Raw genomic sequence first — 12,822 nt, 5'->3', positions numbered from 1 at the left:
TAGTAGGCCACATGCATTGGGAGCATACAAGGCGAGCGTTGAAAATAGGAAAAGCTGAGCACGTGCATAGGATTTGAGCCTTGTGCTGAACTAAGACTATAAAATGAAGGAACACCAGAGGAAAGGAAAATCAACATGGGCTATGATCCTATTAAATCTCAGAGTGATGCTGCACGGGCCATATTAAGTGGACTATATAGGGGTCCCAATTTGTGCTTCTCTTTCAATCAATTAAGTATGTTTTGATATTTCCCTTTGTTTGTAAATGTCTATGACCCATGTATTTTCATTTGCAAGTTGAAGAAAAGAAGAAAGGATGCCAATATATGTGGAGGAATTGGAGTTTCTTATGAGAGGTTGTGCAACTAGTGTTTCCATTAGTAGGCGATATGGCTTCATACAAGCTTCCAGAAGCATTCAACAAGCTCAAAGGTGTGACTTCGAAGTTGTCTAGAGCAGTAGTCTGTGCAAGTCTCCATGGTTTCGTAAAAGCATTGGCAACAAGAAACATAGGGATTAGTGAAACCTTCTCTATTCTCCTCACACTTTCTCTTATATCAATATGAAAATGTTCTCATCATGGGGTTGGCAGTTATGCTGAGATCAATTGAGCATGTACTAGGCAATAGGCATGAGAGAGTAGTGTGGAAGTTCAGGAGTCGTGAGGGTAGGTCAAAAGTCATGGTAGGTGAACAGTCACCTTACCTATATAAACATACCCTCATGCATAATTTTTCGGGGGGGGAGGCTTTAGCACTTGATTTGAGGCTAGGATTAGATAGTTGATTTGTGCTTGAGAGCTAGAGGCACTCAACTCTTGGAAGCTAGGAGGGTGAGTTAAGTGAGGCTAGGGTTTTGTATTGGATAATGGCATGAGTAGCCCATTTTCCACTACCGGGCTTTCATGAATTGCATCATATGTACTTGTATTTGTAACAACACTAATAAGATGTTCTTCATTTTTGGCACTGATTCCCATGCTTGTTCATAGTGGTTGTATTGGTTGTCTGATATTTTCGTTGCATTTGTATGTGTGCATTCATACATGCAATATGTTATGGACTCATTCATAGTTTTTGTATGTATATTTGCTTTCGAATATGTGCTTACTTATTTCTCGCGATGTTGGTGATCTATTGTGAACTAATTTTCAATTAACCTCTGGTATGTTTTTGATCATGTATGACTGACTGGGTTCGGCTCACTGATCCTTCTCATGGCATACTTCTTCTTATTGTTGTTGTGAGTTGATTGTACCTCTTTTGTAGTTCGTCAATCTTGGGTTGACTTTGTTTCATTGTCTAGGCATTTCATTCTTGTCCTCACTCTAACACCTTTTCATTTGACAACCAAGAGTGCAAACGTTCATGGTGGCAGTCGGGCCCACATACGAGATGGGGTTCCTATCCCAAACATTGTGAGATTTAATTGGGAATTCACACCAGGGAGACCCCCTAGCTGTTGGAGGTACATTCCAGCCTGTCAACAGATACAAGGATCTAGGAGATGATGTGATTCCACAACGCATATTTGAAAATGTTCTTCCCCCAAGAATGCAAAAGCCTGCAATTCCAGAAAATGAAAAAGTTATTTTCTTTAATGATAGGTTGTTATGAATGGCAAGTTAATTATGAATGGATGAAAAAGATGATAAATTGGGATTCGTACACTCATCCACATATAAAATAATTCAATGCCTTAGTGTCAAATGAACAGAAAAAAAGATATTCTGGAAGAAAATTGGAAAAATTACATGTCAAAAACAAATGTTGGATCTTCTTCTATGAATGGAGACGGAAACAGGTGAATGATTCTATTCAAATGATGGAGGGAGGAAAAGAAACCTAATAAATTGAAGTTATGTCCCCAAGACATAAATGGAAGAGTTTAGATGGAAATAAAATTGAGTCCAAATCCATTTTCCCCCTCTTAAAGGAATCATTCTTGAATATGAAAATAAACAGTGAATTTTACATAGAGATTCACTTGAGAAGAATGGAACTAGGGTTTCAAATGCGCTCGAATGCATCTCTGGGTATGGCCGCCTGGCTCTATCCTCTTGCCGGCTTGGAGGGCAGTCATGGCGGCCAGGACACAGGGCGGCATCGGAGAAGTCTTTACCAATCGTCCTTACCGGCCATGCTTGGCCTCTCTGGGTTATATTTAACTTATGGGCCCTCGGGTTTTTGGTTTCGCAGGACAACTGAAAGGCAATGGACGACAAGGGTTTTGTTGTTTCTGATAGATTTGGGGGACCGACGGCTGCAGCGGGCTATCCTCCACAGCCTTATCTGCGCACAGGAAGCGGGTCGAGCAGGTTTTGCGTCCAGCGGCGACTCTGTGCCTGTGATGGGGCCTTTGTCTGACCATCGTTTGCTGCAGAGGATTGAGCGGGGATCTCCCAGCGATTTATCGGGTCCAGGGGTGGCCTTGGGGAGGACTTTCCTTCTGTGCTGGTCACCTGCCGTCTCGGGCAATGAATATTTATTCCTGCTGGTAGATTTGGACATCGGAAATACTGAGGAGGTGATGCTCTGCCTCTTCTTGAAACTGTTATTATACAGGGTCACCATGAAACAACAGACCGGCGCAATGATATCGGCAATGGAGGTGTGGTCTCAAAATCTTTTGTGTGACAGCAACTACTCAGGGTGGCCCTCGGTGACTTATGCTCTCTCCATGGACTCGCGATCTGGGAGGTACATGCGTGAGGTGGGAGCCAGGATCCAGGCTGCTCTTAGCACTGAAACAGAGTGGTGCCCTGCTTTGCCTTCCTGGCTATCATTTGGACAGAGAAAATACAGTATAATAGTTAGGGGGCAGCCCACTGTGGTTTCTTTTGAGCGGGGAACCGAGACAGGGGAAGCCACAAATGTGTTGAACAAAAATAGGGAAGCATTGCATATTACACAGAACATACCCAATATGCAGATGCTCCCCCACTATGCGGCTGATCCACACTTCCAGGACGAAAACAGGATTCAAATTTTTATAAAATCAATTGGGGGAGGCCACTACTGTATGAGACTTCGTAGGGGATCAAACATACAAGAGCTTAAAAAAGAAATACAACATCAACTAGGAATACCATCAAATAACCAGAACCTGATTTGTGCAGGACGCAGTTTGCAGGATCACCATACGCTACAGGAATATGGGATCTGTCAAGATTCAACCATATTTCTGAATCTCAGGCTGCGTGGTGGATGCAAAGGTTCCGGATCACAGACGCCAGCTTCTTTCCGTGACGCAGTTAAGGGCAAAGGAAAAATGCAGAACAAACCAGAGTTACCAACAGAGCTACCAGGTCCTTATATAGTAGATCAAAAGCTGGAATCCCCCATCCTCCAAGTCACCATGCCAGAGGTAACAGATCTACACTCTGTCCTCACCAAAACTGCTTTAATATGTAGATTCAATGGATTCTGGCCTAAATCTGATGCTTTACATCAGTGGATATACTCCAATTGGACTCCAGACTGCGATATACACCTATGTTCAAAAGGCTTCTTCATAGTTAGCTTCCATACAGAAGAAGAAAGGGATAGTATTATTTCTGAGGGGCCTTGGTTTTGGGGTAATGCTGGTCTTTTTGTTACCCCTTGGTACGCTGATTTTGATGCAAACACTATGAAAATCACAACAATGCCTGTTTGGGTGCGGCTTCATAATCTCCCATTACATTTCTGGCATAATTCAGTTTTAGCTGCCATTGGGAATACCTTAGGGAAATTCATAAAAATGGATGAGGACAGAGTTTGCAGAGGAATCTTTTCCTTCGCCAGAATTTGCGTTGAAGTGGATATGAGTCAGGGGCTGCCTGAACATATCTCACTAAACTTCAACAACTCTCAGTGGCTACAGTCCCTTGACTATGAAAACACCGCTTTCAGATGTCGCAGTTGCAGGCAAACAGGTCACCTCCAATACTCTTGCCCCCTGGTCAAAAAGAATCCTAAAGGAAACAAGAACAGGAAAAATAAGCCCAATGGTTGGCAGCACACGAATCCGCTGGAAGAAGAGGACACACTGTCTGAGGAGGCAGATAATCAAGTGGAATCCGACACAAATATGGAACAGCAGGGTACACAAAATGATATCTCCCAAGACCCTCATCCGGAAGCTCCACAAAATATAATTCAGCAACATCCTCAGTTGGATGGTGGTGGCATCAAAAGATCTCATGGGTCGGAAGGCTCGGAATCCGACAAGGAATTTCCAGTGATCACTCCGGAGTCCATGCAGGCTATCATTGTTCCCTCCCCAGACACACAGGGTTGGCATAGAGTGGAAAAGAAAAAGGGTCGCAAAGCTTAGGCTTTGCTACTTATTATGTATATTATTTGTTTTTATTTGGCTCCGTCCTTCTCATGGACAGCTATCTGCATATGCTTTCTAGCATCTACAACATGTAATTTCTTTTCATTTTATGAATATAAATTACGCGCTCGTTTTCCCCCGGAAAATAAACAGTCCAAGGCAATCCCATTGGTTGAGTGGAACATAAAGTAGAATCCAAACTATTAGTGAACAACTAAATTGGACTAATACTACTTTAAGGGGTATGACAATAAATACTTTTGTTACAAATGATTATGCCCGCAAAAGGCATGCTAATAGTCTTCAAGTATCAATAAATTCTATTGCATCCTCTATAAATGAAATGATTAGTTTCAAAAATAAAAAATGGAGTAAAAGACACTAAAAGAATTGTTTCTTATGCAAAAGAAAAATCAAAAGAAAATTACAAAGAGTTAGATAAAAAATTAGAAACTACCTTTGAAATGATGAGAGGAATTTTAGTAAAAATAGATGAGAAAACTGAAAGCATAAAAAACAGATTGCTTGAAAAGAAGACATAGAAAATCTCCATTTCTCATCTCATCTCCCATACTACTCCTTATATCTCAATTGTAGCTCCAAAATAATCTACAGATAAATTTCCAACTCTTTTTCCTAAAGAGCAACCCAAATCTTCTTTGAAAGAAGAAGAACACTCTTTGGTTACCCAAGTTCTACCAATTAGAGAGGCAACGCTTGATCCACAAGGAAGGGGGAAATTGCCTGAATCCCAAAGTTTTGTTGATGATTGGAATCTAGATCAAATAATATTGATATGTTTGTTGGACAAATCAAGCAAGTTTTGGATAGAATGTTTATTTCCTATAAGATCATGTGCATGAAAGGAAAAAGTGAAGTAGAAGCATGGAAAGCAATTATTCAATGTTTCGCAGGATCCCTATTCAAGTGGTGGAAGCAGAATCCTCTTCTGCTATGGTAGAAAAAATAGAACAAGAAGTTATGAAAGATAAAAATAGTTATATAATTTACCATGAATATGGTTGCCATGTGAGCAATATGATAGGTGCTTTTACTACATTAATATTAGAGCATTGGCATGGGGTTGAACAAAAGATATCTGATAAACATGCTCTAATCCTCATGAATCTAAAATGCAAGACAATGTCTCAATATGATGAGTTCCATAGGGAATTGAACCAAATAATTTTTTGAGGTCAAAGATAGTAAGAACCTTTTATGGAAACAAGTTTATTTGGCTATTATTCCTTGAAATTTTGTTGAATATTTGAAAACACAAGAAGTATTCAAGCAACCTTATGAATAGTGTACATTACCAGTGCATTGGTAGGCTTATGCACTGATATGAAAGTTAGCAAGTCAATCTAGAAAATGTTCAGGTTGCATGACAATAATTCAATCTATGAAAAATATGGGTTAAATATATATGATCTTGTATAAATAAAGAAAAAATACAAGAAAATCCAAATATTCAAAGCCAAAAAGAAATGTTATCCAACAAGATACAATTCTACAAGAAGAAGATACAAAAGAAAATAAAAACCCATTATTATTCTCCAGAGGATATTAAACTGAAGACCCACAAGTTACAGGTTGTAAAATAAGTAGTATGTTGGCTCTCTAGACAGACATACCACTTGACTAATAGATGTCCACAAGGAGAAGCATCAAAGAAAAAAAACGACAACTGTCAACAAAAAAAGCCAGAACAAATCAGAAAACAAAGAGAGCAAAGGATAATTTTACACTGCAATAGGTGTGGCTCAAATGAATACAACACATCCTCAATCTCCTTTTCATGTGAAAAGAGAAGAAGTCCATCTCTTGTGTTATCACAAAATCAAGCACTGAAGGGCTGCTGATCAGGTAGACTCTGTGTAACTATTTCAGACCAAGCTTTTGACTAAGGATTAGCCTCCCTAGCCTGAGAGGGCTCTCTCAAGAAAAAGTTATTGATTTTGAATGTTGATAAGAGGGCTAACTCTTGTACAATAGATTTAATGAACTTGCTGGCTGGACAAATATACAAATACATCCATTGGGCTTATGGAGTCAAACATGCTACAACAAACAATGATATTTCCTCTACATGGAAGTCAGGGCATGTGACATTTAAATGTTCAAAATATAACTCTTATAAAACCACAGTTCATAGAAGAGTACAGGAAGTCAGAGCAACATATGTGAATTCTGAGTGATTACTCCTCTAAGCAACTGAAAAAAGACATGAAGGACAAAGTAAAACAATACATCTTGAACATGGAAATGCTGTATGAATCCTGAGAAGAAAGGCATATATCTTATATTACTGCAAACTGTTCTTTACACAAGCCAAAATAGCACTCTGTTTTCATAAAATATCCAACCCCTTTACATTCTCCTCTTCACCTCTATATAGACACCTATTTCTCTAACTACTCAGAGCTGCCACCTCCAGCATGAGGAGAGCTCGGAGCCCTTTTCTAACGCCACCTATTCCCCTTTAAACTAACTAATAAAAGTCATTTATTACTAATTGACAGCGCTATAATCCTAAAATAATTAACACTGGAATCCTAAAACAATTACAACTCTAATTCTTCATCATGCTGAAAAAGCATTTATTACAATCAAGCTGGTGCTCCTGCGAGGAAAATGAGAGAACAGGTTCATCCTCTAACACATGGCTTCTTTAAGTTTGGCTGTGACAGGTGTTTGTAATTGCTTGTTGGTCTTTAATATACATGTTCTCCCACACCCTGAAATATAGGAAACTGTTCATGATTACCGGTCTTTGGTTTGCCTCAAAGATTCAAATCCAAAGAAGTGGATTTTTATCCTTTAATTACCAGGTTTCCACGTCCATGATGCGCTGGCCATTATTCCATGTGCCCGAATCTAGTGGACCAACAGAAAATTCATTAGTCGAGACCTAACATTGCATCCTGTGTGTTTTCCAGACATCCATTCTGCTCATTTTGACATATATCACAGTGTTCCTTTAAGTGCTGGTGCTCAAATGACCTAAACTTCGATGTAGAATCTGCAAGCCCCTCCACTATGCCATCCTCAATAGGAAATTTCTCAAATATAAACTCTGTAACAATAGCAGCATGTCTAACTCCATAAGCAATATGATGGACCTCTAAAACAAAACAGACTCTAATGGCTTTGATAGAAACACATCTGTGTTTGGAACTGATAAATTGGTGCCTTTTCAACAGCACCTCCCAAAACACTATCCCAGGTTCCCTCACTCTCTTTGGTAAAAGCATGAACTCCTTACGCAAATCCCTTGACAGAACTACAATCAAACTGAGGGTAGGCTCGAATAGTGTTAACGCTGTAACCGAATGCCGGAACCAAACACGTTTCAAATACTCTAGAACTTGATATGCAACTGGAGTGTGAGCAATTAAAAATGACCATAATTAACACTAAATCATTTGCGCAAGTAACCGGATCTTTAAATTGGCCAAAAACAAGGATTCTGAGATTCAAAATAACACTCTGTATATCACTGATGTGAGATCTTCTTTGAGTGACCAAATTTATGCCATCAGAATTGCCAGATCCGTTCCAATACGAAGCTTCTTTTAGAGATGATTCCATATTATTATGCAGGCTTCTTCCACAATCTGCCTTGTACCCTGTATAATACGTAAAGCAAGATATAAATTCTTCTCAACATCAGCTCGTATTTCCAGGGATTCAGATGCATGAAGTATGCTGGAAACAAACATCATCTAGTTCGCCTTTTTGTCACAGCGCATACAATGATACTCCACATCTAAACCAATGCTTGGCTCTACGCCTGCCATATGACAAACTAGAGCACATTCTAGGTGAACAACATGCCCATAAACAAATTCTTCATTCAGCTTTCCCTCGCATCTGATATTACAGTAGTATGCCACACTCTGATCAGTAGCCTTCCCACAAAGAATACAAAAGCATTCACGGCAAAAAACTAAATTCGATGCAGCATATATCACAATTCATCGCCTTGAGAGACTTGGTGTAGCCGGTTTCTGATCCACATTTCAAATTTCCAGCTTTATATCTCCTCTCTGAAGTATTTCCACGCAACTCTGATTCTCTGACACGCTTTTCAGAAGTTTTCACTATCAGCTGTGCGCCAACTTGTTCATCATCTTGTGTTTGCGGTTTATGCTCAGGCCGTCATTCCTCAAAACCCTTGTGCCACATCTTCATCCCGTGTCACTAATCAGGGCGGCCTTGTGGCGATCAAGTTCTTATAAAAACCATTTGACATTTGGCATTGAATCAATGCATTGCATAAAAGAAAAGTCTTATGCTGATATTGTCACACAGTTAATGCGCATTTTCCATGCCCACTTCAGAGACCGACATTTCACCAAAGGATTGAGGCAAAGAAGAAATAGCCAACGCTGGTCCACTGCATTCAGAAATAAATATTAGCACCCAATATTCATCATTGATAATATTTGATGTAAACGTTTTCATCCAAGAGCAGAACCTCAATATAAACCCCTTCATAACTCTGGTTTCTGGTTTATAATGTAAACAATGTTTGCGCTGTATTTAAGGGTGCGTAATCCTTCCCTTAGTTTCATGCCAAACTTGCTGAGTCATTGCAGATAGATATATAATGCTTTGAGTTACTTGAATTGCGTTTGCAGAGTGAGGAATTGTTGGTATTTCCCATCAACTATATTTTTCCCTCGGGATACCACTGTACAGCAGTCACTGAATGATTGAAAGCCTCCACATTTGAGACATATGTCATGATGACAGCGTCCAAAGGTGTAGCATTGTCACAGCTTGGTTGAATTTATTTGGTGATATGTTCTCCACACAGCTTGAGAAGCCAAGCAATATAACCATGCCAACATTGATAGAAGACACCGACTTTTTAATCATTTGTATGAGATTGTGGTTTCTGTATACGTAAGAGGGCGCCACAGTAAAGGGCATTGCTAGGCAAAGGCAACACAGCTTCGTTGTTTTATCTCTGAATTCACAACCCTTACATATGTTTACTGACCCAGATAGCAGGTATCTAGATTTTAAACTCGAAGATTCCACATGCCAACATTATCTAGAGATACTAGAATTGCTGTCCAGGCATTGGGGAAAACCTGTGCTGTGGCACGAGCAACTCCATCCCATTTATTTCATGTTCCTCAGCTGTCTTCGATCCAATCCCCATAGTCCATCCTGAGAACGAAAAAGGCATAACCATCCATGTAATAACTTTGCACAGTTATATCATTATTCTATAGCATGATTTCCATGAATCCTTTATAAGTGCCATTAATTATTAACATGTCAAGCTTTGATGTCTTGTTCATTTGTCTGTCTGGGAAATCAATTTTGAAATCTCCGGTTAAATTAAAATGATCAGCAAGCTTTAGTAGAGTTGCAGGAGCTTGGTAGGAAATCCTATTCAAAGTGCAACGCCATTTCCCATTAACCAATTCTAGTGGCTTGTTTTTCAACACAAAGAACATAATAGCATTGATAGATCCATTTGGAAAACCCCTGTGGATTAAACTTCGCAGCCCCGGCAAACACATTCCACCTGATAGATTTTGCCTGGTTCATAGAGAGGTCTCTGTCACTTCTCGATTTCGTAGCGCAGCCATTGCAAGGTCAGTGAAATCACTAAAACATATGGCGCTGCGAAACTGCTAAAAAAAATTCAGGCGCTGCGAAAACACCCGATCCTTAAGCTAGGCTAAAAATTTTTGACAACAGCATTTTCAGTGATAACAGTGGCTCCACTAGGGATAGTGTGCCCTTGTGGTGCGCTAAGAACACGCAGCTCCAGTGCCTTACCCATTTGTAACAAACAAAAATTTGCTTGACAAGCATGACTGTAGGAGAAAGAAACTACTGCTACTGAAAAATAAATGCTCAGCCAACCTTGAGCTTATTTGCAATCTACCTACCTACCCTATCAGCTGCAAACCCACTTGTAGCTCAAGCAACATGATATTTCCAATGTAGCCAATCATTCATCTTATCTGACATTTGAGTCCTTTGACTGTCCTGGAGTTCAGATCCAATATGATAGTGTAATGACCGCTTCCACTGAAATCTTCTCTGACTGTATCGGATTTCAGAGCCAATGTGATAGTGTAAAGACCGCTGCCACTGAAATTGTCTCTGATCTTCTTTGAACAACTGAAATACTGGAGAGTAAAACTCTTCCATATAATCAGCTATAGGATCCCAGAACACATGATCAGCTTGTCTTTTCTCGAAACTTTCCAGCTGTACAAACTGATCCTCAACCACCGTGTTCAGTTCCTCAATCGTGAAAGAGAAAGGAACCAGCGTAGTCTCCTTGTGTTCTGTCATAGAAAGCTGCTGAAAATAATGATCATGATAACACTCTTCATTTTCAGGCCCCTGATTCTCAACCACACAAGACTCCTCTGATGTACTATCCACTTTTCTATTTGACAAGCTATCCAGTTGCTTTTCTGAATCATTCCAACAAACAATGGAATTTTCCTCACTATTATGATTATTATTTGGGGTAAGCTGCTGCAAGGAATTACAAAATTGAGCAAGCTTTTCCTCTGCCTGAGGGTCATAGAAAATTTCCTCCAATATTTCTTCTTGCTGAGTGCAATTAATTCCGTCTTCATTATGATCTGAAGCCTGACAAATTTGCTGCATCTCTACATCAATATCAAAGGATAAAACATGGTTTTCACAGGTAAACTCTTGTTGCTCTTCATGCGGCGCTTCATGGAGTGTTATACCTTCTTCTTGGTGCTGAAAAACATTGTCATGAAGAGCCTCTAAAATTTCTTCATCTGTAAATTCATCATCACCATAATAATCCTCCAAGCACTGAATAAGATTCAAAGAATGCCTACAGCAATCTTTGAGCAGCAACAAAGAAGGATAACATTCTTTAAACATTTCACAGAACGCATCATGGAAATCAGCAAGAGAAGATAATGAATCATTTTCCAAACCTTTATACCAAGACCATGCCTCTCCTTCTAAAGTAGCCATAAACATCCTCATGAGACAATCTTCAGGGAAATGAACCTTAAGACTGCGTACATGTAAGTGAAACTTAACCAAATGGAGAGCAGCATCATCCTTCTTTTCATCTTTGAATATTGGAAGATCATCCACCCAATCAACCTTTGGCATAGGATTTGGAAAACCAGGGATATGAGACCGATTCATAGGAGCATACCTGGCATTCTTTCTTGCAGTGGAATCCATCTTGAAACTTCATCAAGCTACTGATCTTCTAGCAGTGGAGTCACCTTCTAATTTGTTCTTTGCTGTGTGGAGTCGCCAAGGTAGTTTTGCAGCCTTGAAAATCATTTGAACTCCTGCTACCTTCAGAAATCCAATCTTAAGCTCCCGGCAGACGCACCAAAATGTTATCACAAAATCAAGCACTGAAGGGCTGCTGATCAGGTAGACTCTGTGTAACTATTTCAGACCAAGCTTTTGACTAAGGATTAGCCTCCCTAGCCTGAGAGGGCTCTCTCAAGAAAAAGTTATTGATTTTGAATGTTGATAAGAGGGCTAACTCTTGTACAATAGATTTAATGAACTTGCTGGCTGGACAAATATACAAATACATCCATTGGGCTTATGGAGTCAAACATGCTACAACAAACAATGATATTTCCTCTACATAGAAGTCAGGGCATGTGACATTTAAATGTTCAAAATATAACTCTTATAAAACCACAGTTCATAGAAGAGTACAGGAAGTCAGAGCAACATATGTGAATTCTGAGTGATTACTCCTCTAAGCAACTGAAAAAAGACATGAAGGACAAAGTAAAACAATACATCTTGAACATGGAAATGCTGTATGAATCCTGAGAAGAAAGGCATATATCTTATATTACTGCAAACTGTTCTTTACACAAGCCAAAATAGCACTCTGTTTTCATAAAATATCCAACCCCTTTACATTCTCCTCTTCACCTCTATATAGACACCTATTTCTCTAACTACTCAGAGCTGCCACCTCCAGCATGAGGAGAGCTCGGAGCCCTTTTCTAACGCCACCTATTCCCCTTTAAACTAACTAATAAAAGTCATTTATTACTAATTGACAGCGCTATAATCCTAAAATAATTAACACTGGAATCCTAAAACAATTACAACTCTAATTCTTCATCATGCTGAAAAAGCATTTATTACAATCAAGCTGGTGCTCCTGCGAGGAAAATGAGAGAACAGGTTCATCCTCTAACACATGGCTTCTTTAAGTTTGGCTGTGACAGGTGTTTGTAATTGCTTGTTGGTCTTTAATATACATGTTCTCCCACACCCTGAAATATAGGAAACTGTTCATGATTACCGGTCTTTGGTTTGCCTCAAAGATTCAAATCCAAAGAAGTGGATTTTTATCCTTTAATTACCAGGTTTCCACGTCCATGATGCGCTGGCCATTATTCCATGTGCTCGAATCTAGTGGACCAACAGAAAATTCATTAGTCGAGACCTAACATTGCATCCTGTGTGTTTTCCAGACATCCATTCTGC

This window comes from Pinus tabuliformis, chromosome 7 (assembly GCF_031772625.1).
Source record: "Pinus tabuliformis cultivar Carrire ecotype Pingquan chromosome 7, CPIR1, whole genome shotgun sequence".
Lineage (NCBI taxonomy): Eukaryota > Viridiplantae > Streptophyta > Pinopsida > Pinales > Pinaceae > Pinus > Pinus tabuliformis.
This window is presented reverse-complemented; position numbering follows the sequence as displayed.